This window comes from Rhipicephalus microplus, chromosome 3 (genome assembly GCF_043290135.1).
Source record: "Rhipicephalus microplus isolate Deutch F79 chromosome 3, USDA_Rmic, whole genome shotgun sequence".
NCBI lineage: Eukaryota > Metazoa > Arthropoda > Arachnida > Ixodida > Ixodidae > Rhipicephalus > Rhipicephalus microplus.
The window spans coordinates 285500654-285517286 of NC_134702.1; the positions used below are offsets into that span (position 1 = coordinate 285500654).

At 50.9% G+C, this 16633-nt stretch overlaps 1 protein-coding gene across 6 annotated transcripts in view; it reads left to right on the forward strand.

Moving 5' to 3' along the window:
* Ssu72 (Ssu72 CTD phosphatase) overlaps positions 1–16633 on the forward strand; it is a 137972-nt gene that overhangs the window by 47841 nt on the left and 73498 nt on the right. The window lies entirely within an intron of this gene.

The window sequence follows — 16633 nt, forward strand, 5'->3', positions numbered from 1 at the left end:
GCTTCAGAAGTATGCGTGCGACCAGCGCACGCAGTCTTCTGCGTGTGGTTGTCATTGCCACAACTGCTGTGAACGAAACCGCAGTCTTTCGACACGATCATCTATAGAGACAGATCTCTGAAAGTGTGCGCGCGGCAAACGCTCGACCTGTGAAAGCAACTCTGTTTTCCGCAAACTCTGTGGACAAAACCCCGGCAGTTGTGATCATAGATAGCATAAAACGACTTAGTTTTGAAGGCATGTGGATTGAAAAAAAAAACAAAAAAAACTACTGTTTGCTGCAATCGCTGCGCACAAAACCACAGTCGGGGCGATGCAATAGCGATCTACAAGCTCAGAAGGCACGTTACCGACGAAGCGATAGATTAAAGGCGGTAAAAACTAGCAGCGTTTGGCGTTCCTGTCCAAAGAATCTAGTAGCGAGCAAAGCCAAAGCTTTGGTCCGCTCTTTCGCGGCAGCCAGCTGCGCCGTCTCATCCATTTACGTGTGAAGACATAAGCGAGTTGTTTTGGCGGAAATAGATTCTTTTGCTAGTTGTTTTCATGACGCGAGCATTTGCACTCCCCCTTTGAGGCAACCTTAGTCTCACCTTAGTGGGAAACCCTACCCTCATATATTCGGCCAGTCCAAGCTATTATGAGACTGCAACGCCAATGTTGTCGCTTGCGATTGGGACCCCGTCCTCTGTTGTTTTTCGTGATGTTATTTAGTTTTTTTTTCTTTTGGTGCTAAAAATTGAGGGAAATAGTTCAGCCCGTCGACTTGACTTATTGTGGCAAAACATGATATGCTTATCGCCAAAGGCAAATTCATCACAGCTACAAATTAAAAACAAAAGTCCATAACCCCCCGCTTCCCCGCTCAAGGGTTTTGCGAATTTCTCTGTTGCCAGGTTGGCAGGTATGCAATACATGCGAAATTCTTTGCACTCAACATGCATAACGCAGCTTATCAGCACTTCAAGCTTGCAAGTCTGACATAATAAAGACTCCATTCCATACTTCTCGTTGCTTCTTCAGCAACTTTGATCACTTTACGTCCCACTATACTATTATTATATAGATCGGCTGTTTTGTCCCGTGGGTCTTTTATGTGCTTAGCTGTTTCTGTGATAGTGACAGACAGTTGGCGATGGAGAGTATGTAATGCAAATACACTACATTGTCATACTTGATCGGTCAGGGTACGTGTACTTATACATGTTGTCATCGTGTGTATGTTGACATTTGGCACCACGTGCCCCCACGCATGAGTGATTTTGAAAAGGTCGACGTTTGTGCTCGAAAGTACTAAATCGAGGTGGTTTTCCAAAAGATTACCGCGTGTTTTAAAGCGTCACCGCATGCTGTGCTCAAAACTTGCCTCTTCAACAATTCCTCATGTTTGCTCAATTCCACTCCCCGCTTCATTCTTTGAAATAGGGGAAATATCATCTATTCATTCTGTAGTGAAGGAAAGACGATGACAAAAGACATGAGAAAGCAAGCACCAGCGTCACTAGCAGCGCCAGACTCGAGCGCGCGCTTTGCCCGCATTTTGGCTGCTTGACGCCTGCTGCTCCTTGACGCTTCACGTTACACGTTTGCCGAGCTTCAATAAATCACGTCACATTTGGTGGAGGTATGTGGATTCTCTGTACCAGCCTGGACATTCACTCCCGGAAGCTCCCCCCGCTTCGTGACCCCATTACTACTATGGCCAACAAGACCCCTCTCCATTCTGTACCCTCAGTCGTCCACATAATCTGCGGCCCTATGTATCGCCAGCGAGAGCCACCCATCTTCATCGGCTCCGGGGACTTGGACGTGGATGACTGGCTATCAATGTACCAGCGTACCAGTGCCAGTAACAAGTGGGACAACCAAATGAAGCTTGGGTACGTTCTGTTTTATCTTACAAACATCGCTCCATTATGGTATAACAACCACGAGAGCGACCTTCCCACATGGCCCGTCTTCAAGACTTCCATTATGGACATCTTCGGTCGGCCATTGGCTTGCAAACTTCGGGCAGAGCAGCGCTTCTGTCAACAGGCGCAGCTCCCCGGTGAGAACTTCGCAAGCTACATTGAAGATGTGCTTGACCTCTGCAACCATGTCAACTCCAGCATGACCAAAGAGGAGAAAATCGAGCACATCTCAAGGGCATCGAAGACTACGCTTTTCAGGTGCTACTCGCAAGGTACCTCCCCCCTCCCCACTATCGTAGTAGTGGTGTCCTTGTGTCAAAGTTTCGATGAGTTGCGTCGGCAGCGCTCAATCGCACGCCAAGCCTTAGCAGCACCCAACACAATATTCAGCTTGCAGCTTACTGCTCGCCATGCCAACCAGCAGCCACTGCTATCCACTATCAAGGACTTCATATGTGGGAAGGTAGCGCGTCAGCTTTTATTGCTCCCTCTCACGAACGCACGGGCGCGAACCTTGGCCCCTGACATGCAGCATGTCCTTCGCAGCGAAATCGCGGAGGCACTGCCTTCTATGTCCCAGCAACCACCCGTATCTGCGCCGCTTACTTACGCTGCAGTCGCTTCTCGACCACCTCAGCAGCCGTCGCCCTATGCCCACCCTGTGATGCCGATCCCCGCCTCACCACCGACCACGAATTTGGCGCCGCCACTTCCCTACGCAGCGCCTTCGCCTCCATCAATCCGCCGCCTAGATGTGTTTAATGCCGGGCAACAGGCCCATCTGCTTCACCTGTGGTGTCACTGGCCACGTCGCTCGCCACTGCCGCCGCTACCTATTTTCTTTTTTTCAACAAGATGACCATGCCTGATCCCCCATCGCCAAGCACACCACTTACTGCCATTTTGAATAACCGCCCTTCCTTATTTAGTGCCTGATCCCCATCTCCTCGACGACGCGCTCTGTCCCCCATGCGTCGCTGCTCCGCTACCGAGGAGGGAAACCGATTGCAGCAGCTTCGGAGGCAAAAGCTCCAGGTCGGACGGCCCAAGGCCTTCACGTGTTTCGCCGCGAAATTTTATTGACACTGACGCCCAAGGAACCACCGCCGTAGCGCTTATTGACACAGGAGCCGCCGTTTTTGTCATTTCTGAGAGACTCTGCCGCAAGCTAAAGAAGCTGAGGACGCCGCTGTCAGGACTAATGCTCCATACTGCCAGCTCTCGGTGCATTGCGCCATTAGCTGTGTTCACGGTGCAGATTACGATTTAAGATGCACACTACGTGATCGAGTTTTTCGTCCTACCGTCCTGCTCCCACGACATTATTTTCGGGTGGCTATACTCAATGCCTTAAGTCGCCAGGATGGCTCCTCTATTCCTCAGGGGCAAATGTAGTGAAGGAAAGACGACGACGAAAGACACGAGCCAGCAAGCACCAGCGTCACTAGCAGCACCAGACTTGAGGTCGCGCTTGCCCGCATTTCGGTTGCTTTGGACGCCCGCTGCTCCTAAATGCTTCACGTTACACATTTGTCGAGCTTCCCTGACATCCAACATCGATAGATCACGTCACAATTCATGAAAAGAATTGATAAACACAATCACTAAAAGCGGGAACAAAAGCGCCACAATATTGCACTTGTTTTCTCCCCGATTACACAGCGGAGCAGGCACCTTGAAGCAGCGAAGGTATGGGCCTCGAACCAGAAGTACCGTAGCAGACGATGTGCTGTTTGCTATCCACCTATTCACAAGTAAAACTAAGGCCTGTACGCATTCTCTGAACACTGTAAAATCATTAATTACTCTATTCTGCAAGGTGGCCCTTCCTCTTCGGCGTTGTGCTTTTGGCGACACCCCATTTCAGGTAGATCAGCAGCCGTGGCCTCGTGGTTGAGTGTCCGCTCCGGCTGCGGGAGGTCGTGGGTTCGAATCCACGGGCCGCCGGAGACCCACCGGTTCCAGAATTGGGCACAGGTGAACCCCGGCTTGACACTCAGCTTTCAGGGGTGAACCACCTGGAAAAGGAAGCCTATGCCGTTCAAATCAGCTGGAGGCTCAGTGACTCAGGCGTTTTCTTTCTTATTGATTGTGAACACTCTGTTTGTTTTGTGCTCCATCCAAGTGGGATATAGCAGGAGGATGATGCAGTTGTCAAAATGTGCAGTGCGGTCACAGGAAAAACATTGTGCTGTCAAGGTGCTGCTTGTCGACGATCCCACTTAACAAGCATACTTCCAAAGGCGATAGTTCACAAGTTTTGTACGCACTTGGTCCAATATGTGAACGGCCGTACATCAAAGAAATGATGTCTACACAATCGCTGCATTGTGTCATGTGCCTTTTGATGCAGTGTTTTGAGCTTTTCGATTGACTATTTTCCGCATACGATTAGACTTCTCCCTGGGAGCTGAAAACACAAGCCTTATGGCCACTTTGCTCGCAGTCTTCGTGAACGCTGTGGACTTGTGGAATCACTAAAGTTTTGTGTTTCGTTGGTGGAGCACATTTCTTGGGGGCTCTTTCAAAAAGTTGGCATAGCAGCCTTGTTGCTAAGGCACACGGGAGTTACATCTCATACACTGCTTACTGCAACCATGGGCACCAAAGCTTTTAGATGTGAGGCAGCTCTTTGACTAGCCTGTGTAACGCTGTCCCTCCATCCGCACTGCTCTCCTCGCCGCAGGTGTTGGAGCAGTGCCACCAAGAAGCTCACGCCCTCCGAGCAATGCGTGGCGACATCCCTGTCCCTCTCCTGCCGTGCACCCACCACGTGTCAGCTCTCTCTCGCTTCATCCTCTCCACCGCACGCAACGCTTGAGCCTACCCCTCACGTGGGCATCATCTCACGCGTGCCACATCTCTTCATCTGTGGCTGAAAAGAAATCGCAAGCCAGCGGGTGCGCGCTTCGAGAATCTCCCGGCGCTGACAATGTGAACAGTGCGATTGTGCCGACATGCTTCCACTAGTGTTCGTCGCGGCATGCTTTCCACTAGTGTTCGTGTACCTTTTTGGCTGTCGCTGGTGTTGCGAAGGTTAGCGAAGCGAATCACGTTCTCGAATCGGGACGTCAAGACCAATGAGGCACGAGCCAGGGAAGCCTAACGCAAGTGTTGGCAGTGGGAAACCAGCAACACCGACGAGGTATGAGTCAAAAACACCAATTGTGTTCAAGAATGCAGACGGCGACGGGGTGACACCGAGGAGGCGTGAGCCAAGGAGCCAAGGAAGCCGAGCGCAAGTGTCTTTGCGTTTCAAACATAACGTTTACCCGAGTAAATGCTACACCGAGTTTCACTTCAAACCGTTATTCCAGCATTCACGTCGATGCCCATTTCGACTGGTTCAACGTCGTGGGCACCGCTGCTGCTTCGCACCCCATCAGGGCTCCCTTCAGGGACATGGTCCATAGTTCGTTGCACATGATAGGGATAGATCATGCCAAGAGCGCTCCTGTAGACTCCCATGGCAACTCTGCATTTTGCCAGTTTTGTATGCACCGCACTGAACAGCAGAAGACCCTTCTGTAACCTGGGTGCATGGTCCCAACTCACTACCAACCATCAAGGCAAGGTCTAGGAATCTGAAGTATCTGTCCAGAGGCAGTTCCTAGGAGCATAGAGTTTCCTATAAGTACAGTAGAGGGAACTCTGGTGCTAATGTCTATGGGAGCTGCAATGCATAGTGCCGCAGTGAGCATGGAATGATGGGCAGTGTACGGATTTGTCTAAACTTTATTTTTTCGGCTCCGGTCCTGTGCGGCTTAAATCTGCTTCGCTGCGAGACAAAGTTCAGCAAATGTTAAGCAATTACACTTCACCTCCTTGACCTTTTTAGGCTCACCGATACAATCCGGCTCTAGAAGTTCACAATGGTTCATTCTTTTATTTGAAACAAAACCAAAGCATAACAATAAACGAAGGCACAAGTCTGTGCAATGCTTACAAGCACGAAAATAGGCAAATTCTTGTATTGCCTATCATTCTCATTGTGGCTGAACCACGGCAGGGCCAGAGTAAACATTGTAGGAAACTCAATGCCTTAGAGAATGCATGCATGAATGTTTCAAGCACACCTACAGTTGCTTCATCTTCATTGCAGATTGAATTTTCAAGTTTTAACAATCCCAGGAAATCATAGGAAAGTTGGAAACTTTGAGGGCACTAAGCATCCTGTAATGGCCTGTGAAGGCGGGCCAGCACTAGTCGTCCGGCATTTATCTATGATATGAGTACTTGCACAAAAGTGCTACTACCATGCTTGCGAGATAAAGCGTAACTTTTTTGCATGCTAACCAACAAAATTAACATTTGAGGCGTCATAATATTTAAGGTGTCAATACAGCGATAGATATATTTCAATAACCTAGTTTGTATGTGCAGCACTCCCTAAAAGGGCAAAATTTTCTTTTGCTTGTTACTTGTCTTGCTCAAATGGGATCACCATCTTTTGGTGTTTGCTCAAATTTAGTTTATTGTTTTTGAAAGATCTGTGGTAACGAAACTGCATTGCAAAACTACATCACAAAGAGGAAAGTGCATGCATTTAAGTATAAGAAGCAGCATAGAAAAAGTTAATTACACTAACAATTCTCTTATGCTGTTAAGTAAAAGCATCACATCAAGGCCTTATAGTACGTGAGTATACCTACAATATTATAACAGAATCTATTGCATATGAAGCTGGAATACTGTAAAAGATGACAAGGTTGGTATACCAGTACCATTGTAGATGTCTTTTGCAAACAGGTATGTTGTAACAAGATTAACATACTATGTTTCATTCAAGAACTCGGTTGGGTGGGACAGTATAACTTGAAAAAGTGCGGCAATATCAGTCGTGAGAATGCACTCCTTATAGAATTTGACATTTGTTTTAAGCATGTGTTTATCACTACTTGATATTGTTACGTGGAAAATAACTGTTGTCAGTCCAGAGCCACAACGCAGCTCACCGACAACTTCCACTTCTTCACTCTCAGTCTGAGGCACCTTACTTGGGTATGCCCCACTATGCCCTCTTTCAGTCAGACGAAATCACGTAACACGACCCCCGGCGGCAAAAGCGCCGACCCGGCGAGTTTACGGGGCCACAGGAGCAGTGTGGTAACGCTTGAGCCTTGATACGTGGACGATGTTCCTTGACAGCAGAGCGGAAGAGGTTGATGGATTATCAGGGACAATTTCATATTGTCACAGGTAATGGGTATGAGCCATCAACTGTAGGCGGAATCCCTTTGAAGTGAAGAAAGAAGAGGGCTTTTGCGTCCTGGTCTGAGGGCAAGCAAGACGTCGTTTCGTCGCTGTCTGTTATTACGTTCGCGGCACTGGTGGAGGTGCTGGGTAAATGCGCCTTGGCTGCAGATTTTCAGCTGACACACCAAGCTACTTGGAGACAGCTACAGCTCCCACGGCAAGAAGCAGTCGCCGCCTGCGAGGACAATCTCCCGAGTACGGTCCCCTCTCTCAAGACGAGATGGCAACTTCTACTAACAACCAGGCGAGTCAAACCAACGACGCCTATTCTTTTCTCCCGCATGTTTTTCATGCGCCGCAAACACCACGCTCATTTCATGGAGATATTTATGAAGATGTTGACGACTGGCTTGACCACTTCAATCGAGTTGCCAACATCAACGAATGGGATGAAGCTCGCAAGCTGCGGAGAGTTTACTTTGCATTAGAAGACTCTGCCAAAACGTGGTACGAGAATCACGAGGGTTCCTTTGCGACTTGGCATGAGTTCAGCCGACAGTTTCGTGATGCGTACCGCAGCACTGAAAGGAAAGAAAGAGCAGAGCAGGCTATCTCGTCTCGGAACCAACGACCCAACGAGAGAGTTTCGATGTTTGTCGAGGACATGCTGCGACTCTTCAAGCGTGCTGACCCTGCAATGTCCGAGGAAAAGAAGGTGCGGCATTTAATGCGTGGGGTAAAAGAGCAGCTCTTCGCCGGACTTGTGCGCAATCCACCGACGACTGTGGCAGAGTTCATAAATGAGGCAACCACAATGGAGCGTACTCTCCAGTATAGGTCGTCACAGTATGAACGCCACGACGTGACCCCTGCTGCATGCTTTATCGGGGCTGACAGCGAGAGGCATGCCCTCTCTGAGTTCATAAGAAGCGTCGTGCGGGACGAGCTGCGCCAACTCCAAGCAGCGGGACCCCAACCACCCGTAAGTGCTTTCACAGACTTAATCCGAAATGAGATCCGACAGGTGGTCACCCCACTCGCGCCAACAAGGCCTGAGGCCCCTGTACTGACTTATGCGGCGGCTCTGCGATCTCCTGCACCACATGGCCCTGATCCCACCATGGAGAGAATGGATCAGGCTAGCCATCGATTCCAGGGCACCTCTTCGACTCCACCACCCGCCTCAAGGTTTCCGAGTGCACCAACTTATCGTTCGTCTGGATCGCGGCAGAACGCCACAAAGGCCAGCGTGTGGCGTACGTCCGATAACCGACCACTCTGCTACCACTGTGGCGAAGCGGGTCACGTCTACCGTAACTGCAAGTACCGCCAACTTGGTCTCCGTGGCTTTCACCCTGATGCTCGGTGCCCGCGTTACGGTGAGCGTCCCCGCGACATTGAAGCGTACCTTACGGGCCAGCAAGCTCCTCGCCTTGGTCAACGCCCCATTTCAAGATCACCATCACCTCGCCGCCCCACGTCACCTAGCATTCCCTCGTCATCTTATGCTCCTTTCAGAGGCCGGTCACCGAGTCCCCACAGGGGAAACTAGAAACCGCGGCTCCTGGGGGTGAAGCCGCGTCCAAACGAACTGTCAAAGAGCCTCCTTCGACGCAAAGATCCGACGAAGACCGTTCTGACTTTCCAGTCGTTTCCGAAAGTCATAAGACTGTTTCCGCCGACATCACCGTACACGTCGATAATCACGTCGTCACTGCCCTCGTCGACACCGGCGCCGATTATTCAGTTATGAGCAGCACCCTAGCATCCCAACTGAGGAAGGTAACTACCCCTTGGCAAGGACCACCGTTGCGCACGGCAGGGGGCCACCTCGTCACGCCTACTGGAATGTGCACAGCCCGTGTTCGAGTCCATGCTTCGACGTTCACAGGGTCTTTCCTCGTATTACCTGTGTGCTCCCGTCCACTCATTCTGGGGCTGGACTTTCTTCGCGAACACGGCGCAATTATTGACCTACGAGACTTGCAGGTGTCGTTCGAGGACCCGTTTCATCCTGAACCGGAAAACGCCCGCTCATCGAAGGCTGCCCTACGTGTATCCTCCGAATCTGTTACTCTGCCTCCCCGCAGCAGCCTTTTTATCAACGTTGAATGTGACCAAGACGTCCCCGATGCTGTAATTGCAGAAGGAAATTTGTCCCTACTTTTTGCACAACAAATCTGCGTTGCCCGAGGTATTGTTCAGCCCAGCAGAAAGCAGGCTTGCCTATTCGTCACGAATTTCAGCGAGGAGTATCGCCATCTTACCAAACACACTGCGATCGCATACCTTGAGGATATTGCCGACGTCCCTGGTCCCTCAACATTATCTGCTCTTTCGTCGTGCGACGATTCCGCCATGACATTTGCAAGCACTCTGGACGTAAACCAGGGTCTACCGTCTGCACAACGGGAACGTCTTTTGAAGCTACTCGGCTCATTTCGGGACTGCTTCGCTACGACTTCGAAAGTTAACCAAACACCGCTTGCCAAGCATCATATCATCACCGAGCCTACCGAGAGACCCATTCGACAGCATGCCTACAGGGTCTCGCAAAAAGAACAAGACGTTATACGCCAACAGGTCCAGCAGATGCTCAAGGACGATGTCATCCAGCCATCGACCAGTCCCTGGGCGTCCCCTGTTGTGTTAGTCAAGAAAAAAGATGGTACTCTGCGATTTTGCGTCGACTACCGAAAGTTGAATAAGATCACGAAGAAAGACGTGTATCCTTTACCACGAATAGACGACTCGCTGGACCGCATTCGCAATGCTCGCTACTTTTCTTCCATGGATCTACGCAGCGGCTATTGGCAAATATCTGTTGATGAGCGCGACCGCGAAAAGACCGCCTTCATTACTCCTGACGGACTCTACGAGTTCAAGGTCCTTCCCTTCGGCTTATGCTCGGCACCAGCTACTTTTCAAAGAATGATGGACACGGTTCTTTCTGGGCTAAAATGGCAATCGTGTCTTGTGTACCTTGACGATGTGGTCGTCTTCTCGGACACGTTTGAGCAGCACGTCCAGCGCTTACAGGCAGTTCTTCAGGCGATTCGAACAGCTGGACTTTCTCTCAAACCTGAGAAATGCCACTTTGCATTCGAGGAACTAAAATTTCTTGGTCACGTCGTCAGCCACGCCGGTATACACCCAGACCCTGAGAAAACGAAAGCTGTTGCGGCATTTCCTGTCCCAACGAACAAGCGCGACCTCCGCCGATTTCTGGGACTCTGCGCATATTACAGACGCTTCGTCAAAGGCTTTTCTAAAATCGCTGAACCGCTAAATGAACTTACGAAAGACGGCGTACCGTTTGTTTGGGGTCATGATCAGCATCACGCCTTTGACACGCCACGAAACCATCTCCAAGCCCCACCTGTACTCGGGCACTTTGACGATAGCGCTGCCACAGAGCTACACACGGATGCCAGCAACGTCGGACTTGGAGCTGTACTGGTTCAATGGCAAAATGGCGTAGAGCGCGTGATTGCCTATGCAAGTCGAACACTATCATCTGCAGAGAAAAACTACTCTGCAACAGAAAAAGAATGCTTAGCCGTTGTTTGGGCTATAACAAAGTTTCGCCCTTATTTATACGGTCGACCATTCAGGGTAGTTAGCGACCACCATTCTTTATGCTGGCTCACCAACCTCAAAGACCCTTCCGGTCGTCTAGCACGCCGGAGCCTTCGGCTGCAAGAATTTGATGTTACAGTCATTCACAAGTCAGGACGCAAACACACTGACGCTGACTGTCTCTCGCGTGCACCAATTCGAAGTACGAACGCGGGCATTGAAGAGGACGATACATTCCTTTCCTCTGTGTCAGAAACCGACTTGGCTCAACAACAACGCGACGACATGGAGCTAAGCCCGCTGATTGACTACCTCGAAGGCCGAAAACGCAGCCTTCCTCGAAACTTTGCACGTTCGCTGGCCTCGTTCTGCATCACGGATGGAGTCCTCTATAAGAAAAATTTCGACCATACCCAGGCTACTTACCTACTGGTTGCGCCGACTTCGCTTCGGGACGATATTTTACATGCTTGTCACGACGAACCATCATCCGGACACCTTGGCTACACGCGCACATTGGAAAGAATTCGCCGCTCATACTACTGGCCCCGCCTCGCGAAGACAGTCAAGCAGTACGTCCGCACATGCCGCGACTGCCAACGCCGTAAGACTCCGCCTGTCCGACCAGCAGGACTATTACAGCCTATCGCCACGCCGAAGACACCATTCCATCAAATTGGCATTGACTTGCTCGGCTCATTTCCCACCTCTTCGTCTGGAAACCGGTGGATTGTGGTTGCCACCGATTATTTAACACGTTACAGCGAAACAAAGGCCCTGCCCAAAGCTACCGCAGCCGAAATTGCACAGTTTTTTGTCACCAGCATCGTACTTCGTCACGGAGCGCCAGCTGTGATAATTACTGATCGTGGTACAGCTTTCACCGCAGAGATGCTTCAAGAAGTGCTGAGACTAAGTGGTACAGAACATCGGAAAACCACGGGTTATCACCCCCAAACAAATGGGCTCACTGAACGGTTGAACAAGACCATTGCAGATATGCTGTCAATGTATGTGGCCGTTGATCACAAGAACTGGGATGATATACTCCCTTACGTAACTTTTGCTTACAATACAGCAGTCCAAGAGAGTACAGGTTTCACCCCATTTCGCTTAGTTCATGGTCGAGAGGTCACCACAATGCTCGACGCAATGCTCCTTCCCAACAACTTGAGCATGTTCAACACGGACGCTGCATTGTTCGCTCAACACGCCGAGGAGGCCCGTCAACTCGCCCGATGCCGTATTCAGGCTCGCCAAACTGCCGACGCACACCGCTACAACCTTACACACCGAGAGGTTACCTTCCAACCAGGCGATGAAGTTTGGGTGTGGACTCCCATCCGACAGCGTGGTCACTCTGAAAAGTTGCTTCGGCGCTACTTCGGCCCTTACAAAGTTCTGCGCCGACTCAGTGACGTTACGTATGAAGTTCTCCCTGAGGGCGCCTCAAGACGTTCCCGTCGGTTTCCACAAAGTGATGTGGTGCACGTGTCAAGACTCAAGCCATATTTCTCGCGTCATCCATCGAACGTGGACTAACTTACCATCCAATGACTATTTTTTGTCCCTTTGGTTTTTTTTATTGTCTTGTGTACTTACTCCTTTCTTTATTGAGTACTTCTAGGACGCCAGCCCATTTTTTTTTCTCCCTTACGACGGAGTCGTTGGGTTCCATGGTAGCATCTTTTCTTTCTCTTTTTTTTTTCTCATCGCTCATTACCAGCATCGAGCCGATGCTTTTCGAGGAGAGGGAGTAATGTCACAGGTAATGGGTATGAGCCATCAACTGTAGGCGGAATCCCTTTGAAGTGAAGAAAGAAGAGGGCTTTTGCGTCCTGGTCTGAGGGCAAGCAAGACGTCGTTTCGTCGCTGTCTGTTATTACGTTCGCGGCAATATGTAGTGTCAGTCACTCGTCTAAGCACGCGGTATGGGCCGTGAAACGAGAGAGAAGTTTTTCTGAAAGGCCTGTATGTCGCGTAGGGGACCAAAGAAGAACGAGGGAACCTGTTGGAAAGTGTTCGTCGCGATGCTGCTCGTCGTAACGATGCTTCTGCGAGTCTTGGGACGCCATTAATCTGCTGCGGGCAAGCTGACGAGCGTGGTCAGCTCGGGTAATAGCGTCGCGTGCATATTCAGAAGTAGTCTGCGCAGCGGCTGGCAGAAAGGTATCCAACGGCAATGTTGGTTTGCGTCCAAACAGAAGGTAAAATGGCGAGTAGCCGGCAGTGTCATGCCGGGAGGAATTGTATGCGAACGTCACGTAGGGTAGTGCAAAGTCCCAATCACGATGGTCGGCCGAGACGTATTTCGATAGCATGTCTATCAGGGTGCGGTTTAAACGTTCTGTAAGCCTGTTTGTCTGGGGGTGGTACGATGTCGTGAGCTTATGTTGGGTAGAGCAGGAACGCAGGATATCGTCAACCACTTTCGAAAGGAACGTATGGCCTCGGTCTGTCAGCAGTTGACAAGGGGCTCCATGCACTAAAATGAGATCGCGTAGTAGAAAATCAGCGACGTCTGTAGCACAGCTTGTTGGCATGGCTCGCGTAACTGCATAAGGGGTCGCGTAATCCATAGCCACCGTGACCCGCTTGTTTCCGGAGGCGGATGTTGGGAAGGGACCGAGAAGGTCCAAACCAACACGGAAGAATGGCTCCGATGGGATGTCGATGGGCTGAAGATATCCGGAAGGGAGTCCCGACGGCTTTTTGCGCCGCTGGCAAATTTCACAAGCGTTGACATAGCGACGTACAGAGCGTGAAAGGCGAGGCCAGTAAAAGCGGCGGCGGACACGATCATATGTGCGAGAGAGACCAAGGTGACCCGCGGTTGGCGCGTCATGGAGCTCGCGTAGGACTGTGGAATGCAGGTGCTTTGGTATGACCAGAAGTAGGTCGTGACCATTGGGCGATAAATTACGCCGATATAAGGTGTGGTCCTTTGAGGTAAACATGCGAACAAAAGCGTCTTGCGGTGAAGATTCGAGCTGTTGTATTAGGCGGCTGATATCCGGATCACGACGCTGCTCGTCCCCGAGATGAAGCAGCTGGGAGATGGAAAGGACGCAGCCCACAGAATCAGTGCTCGTAGGATCGCAGTCGGCCACAGGGTAGCGTGACAGACAATCCACATCTTTGTGCAGTTTTCCTGATTTGTACACTACGGTGTAAGAATACTCCTGGAGGCGGAGTGCCCAGCTTGGCGAGACGACCTGTGGGATCTTTGAGGGAGGCGAGCCAGCAGAGAGCGTGGTGGTCGGTGAGAACTATAAATGGTCGGCCGTATAAGTAAGGGCGAAATTTCGCGACTGCCCACACCAGCGCTAGGCATTCGCACACTGTGATGGAATAATTACGCTCTGAGGTGGACAGCAGCCTGCTGGCATAAGCTATCACGCGATGCTGCCTACGTTGTTGCTGAGCCAACATAGCGCTTATTCCGTAATCGCTGGCATCGGTGCGCACTTCGGTCGGTGCCGTAGGGTCGAAGTGAGCAAAGTGGTCAGGTCGGAAAAGGCTGCTGCTTGCGAGAGACCCCAGGTAAACGTCTCATCTGGTTTGAGTAAATCTGTTAGGGGCCGAGCGATTTCCGCGAAGTTCTTGATGAACCGCCGAAAATAGGAGCAGAGCCCCACAAAGCCGCGGACATCTTTGGCGGTTTTTGGCACAGGAAAGTCCTTCATAGCTCGAACTTTTTCTGGGTCAGGCTGTACGCCGTAAGCGTCAACAATATGTCCAAGTATTGTAATGCGACAGCGACCATACCGGCACTTGGATGAATTCAGCTGAAGGCCGGCGAGACGGAATATATCAAGAATTTTTGACAGTCTCTCAAGGTGCGCTTCAAAAGTGAGAGCAAACACAATCACATCATCCAGATAACAAAGACACGTAGACCACTTGAATCCATGGAGCAGGGAGTCCATCATTCGTTCAAAGGTGGCGGGGGCATTACATAAGCCGAAAGGCATGACTTTGAATTGGTAGAGGCCATCGGGTGTTACAAAAGCCGTCTTCTCTCGGTCCATGGGGTCCACGGCAATCTGCCAATAACCAGAACGAAGATCGATGGAAGAAAAGTAGGCGGCACCATGGAGGCAATCAAGGGCGTCGTCAATGCGGGGCAGAGGGTATGCGTCTTTCTTGGTGATGTTGTTAAGGTGGCGATAGTCCACACAAAATCGCCACGATCCGTCCTTCTTTTTAACTAATACCACCGGGAATGCCCAGGGACTGGAGGATGGTTCAATAATGTCCTTCGCTAGCATCTTGTTCACCTCCTTCTAAATTATGCTCCGCTCAAAAGCAGACACTCTGTAGGGACGGCGGTGAACAGGGTTGGCATCACCTGTGTGTATGCAATGCTGGACAAAGGACGTCTACCCAAGAGGTCGGTCACCAAAATCGAAAATATCCTGGTAGGCCTCGAGAAGATGTTGTAGGGCTTCAACTTGCGGAGGCGGAAGATTAGTGACGATCATGTCTACAATTTGACGGCTGCCCAAATGTTTTGCGAGTGATGTGCGTTGCGGTGAAACAAGTGTGTCTAAGGCAAGCACTTCAATTTGTGAATCGAGCAACGGACACAGGTGGGCCACAGAAATGCCTTGTGGAAGCACATGATTCATGTAGCCGAAATTGAGAAGAGGTAGACAAGTTTTGTTATCTGTGATGCTGAGCACTGTATAGGGCACTGCAACATTGTGCGCAAGGAGTACGTCGGTGAGAGGCGTAGCGTAATAGTCACCGTCGGGCACAGCTGGTGAGCACAGAAAATCGACGTACGTCACAGTTTTGGAGGGCAGGCGAACAAAGTTCCTGCATTGTAATCGGCATGTAGGTTGGTACGGGGCGGCACTGATTTGTGGCAGTTCAAGGCGGAGCACACTAGTGGAGCAATCAATCAGAGCAGAATTGGCGGTAAGAAAATCGAGGCCTAGTATGAGGTCGTGGGGACATGTTGCAAGCACGGTAAAAAGGACGACCACTTGATGACCGGCTACGGTGAGTTGAGCTGTGCACATACTTACGACAGGGACTGTTGCACCGTCTGCAACTTGGACGACACTGTTCAAGGGGGGCGTGAGGACCTTCTTCATGCGACGACGAAAACACAAACTCATAATACAGATGTGAGCGCCCGTATCTATCAAAGCTTCAACAGGTGTGCCATCAACATATACTTCTAGGGTGTTCCGGTTCAAACGTAAGGGCAACAGAGGATTTTTGGGTAAGGTCGACAGGGCAGCTTCACCTCCAGAAGCTGCGCAGCCTAGTTTTCCGGGGACATGCGGCGGTTGAACGATGGCGAGGGAGAGCGGCGACGCGTATTTGAACGAGAAGGGGGGCTTTGAGGTGGTGGCGACGACGGGACAGGGTGGCCGTAGTCCTCAGGGGCAGTAAATGCTGTAGACTCAGTGCGGGTCGTATAACGGTGGTTTGGTGGACGGAATGAGTTACTGTAAGCGGGGTACGAGAGAGAAGACATAGATGGCCATTGGCTGCGGCAGTAACGAGCGATGTGTCCTGCGCGACCACAGCGGAAGCAGATTGGCTTATCATCAGCTGTTCGCCATTCAGACGGGTTTCTGGTTCGAATAGAGTACCGACGGCGACGTCTCATGTCCACAGAAGCTATCGAGGGACCAGTATTATCCAGTGTGGGTACAGTGGACAGGATACCAAGGTTAGCGAATTCCTGGCGGACAACAGCCTGGATCAAGGCGACAGCTGGCGTTGAGGCGTCGAGCAACGTCGGTTTGTTGGCAGCCGGGTAAGCGGCCTCGAGTTCACGTCGGACGATGCGCGTCACGTCTTCGGTTGTAGACGGATGACAAGGAGTGGCTTCGCAAGACGACGTTGCCGCGGTGTTGGGTAGGCGCTGAAACTGCTGCAAAATGCGTCGACTCTTCGCCTGCTCGAGACGGCGGCACTCTTTGATCACG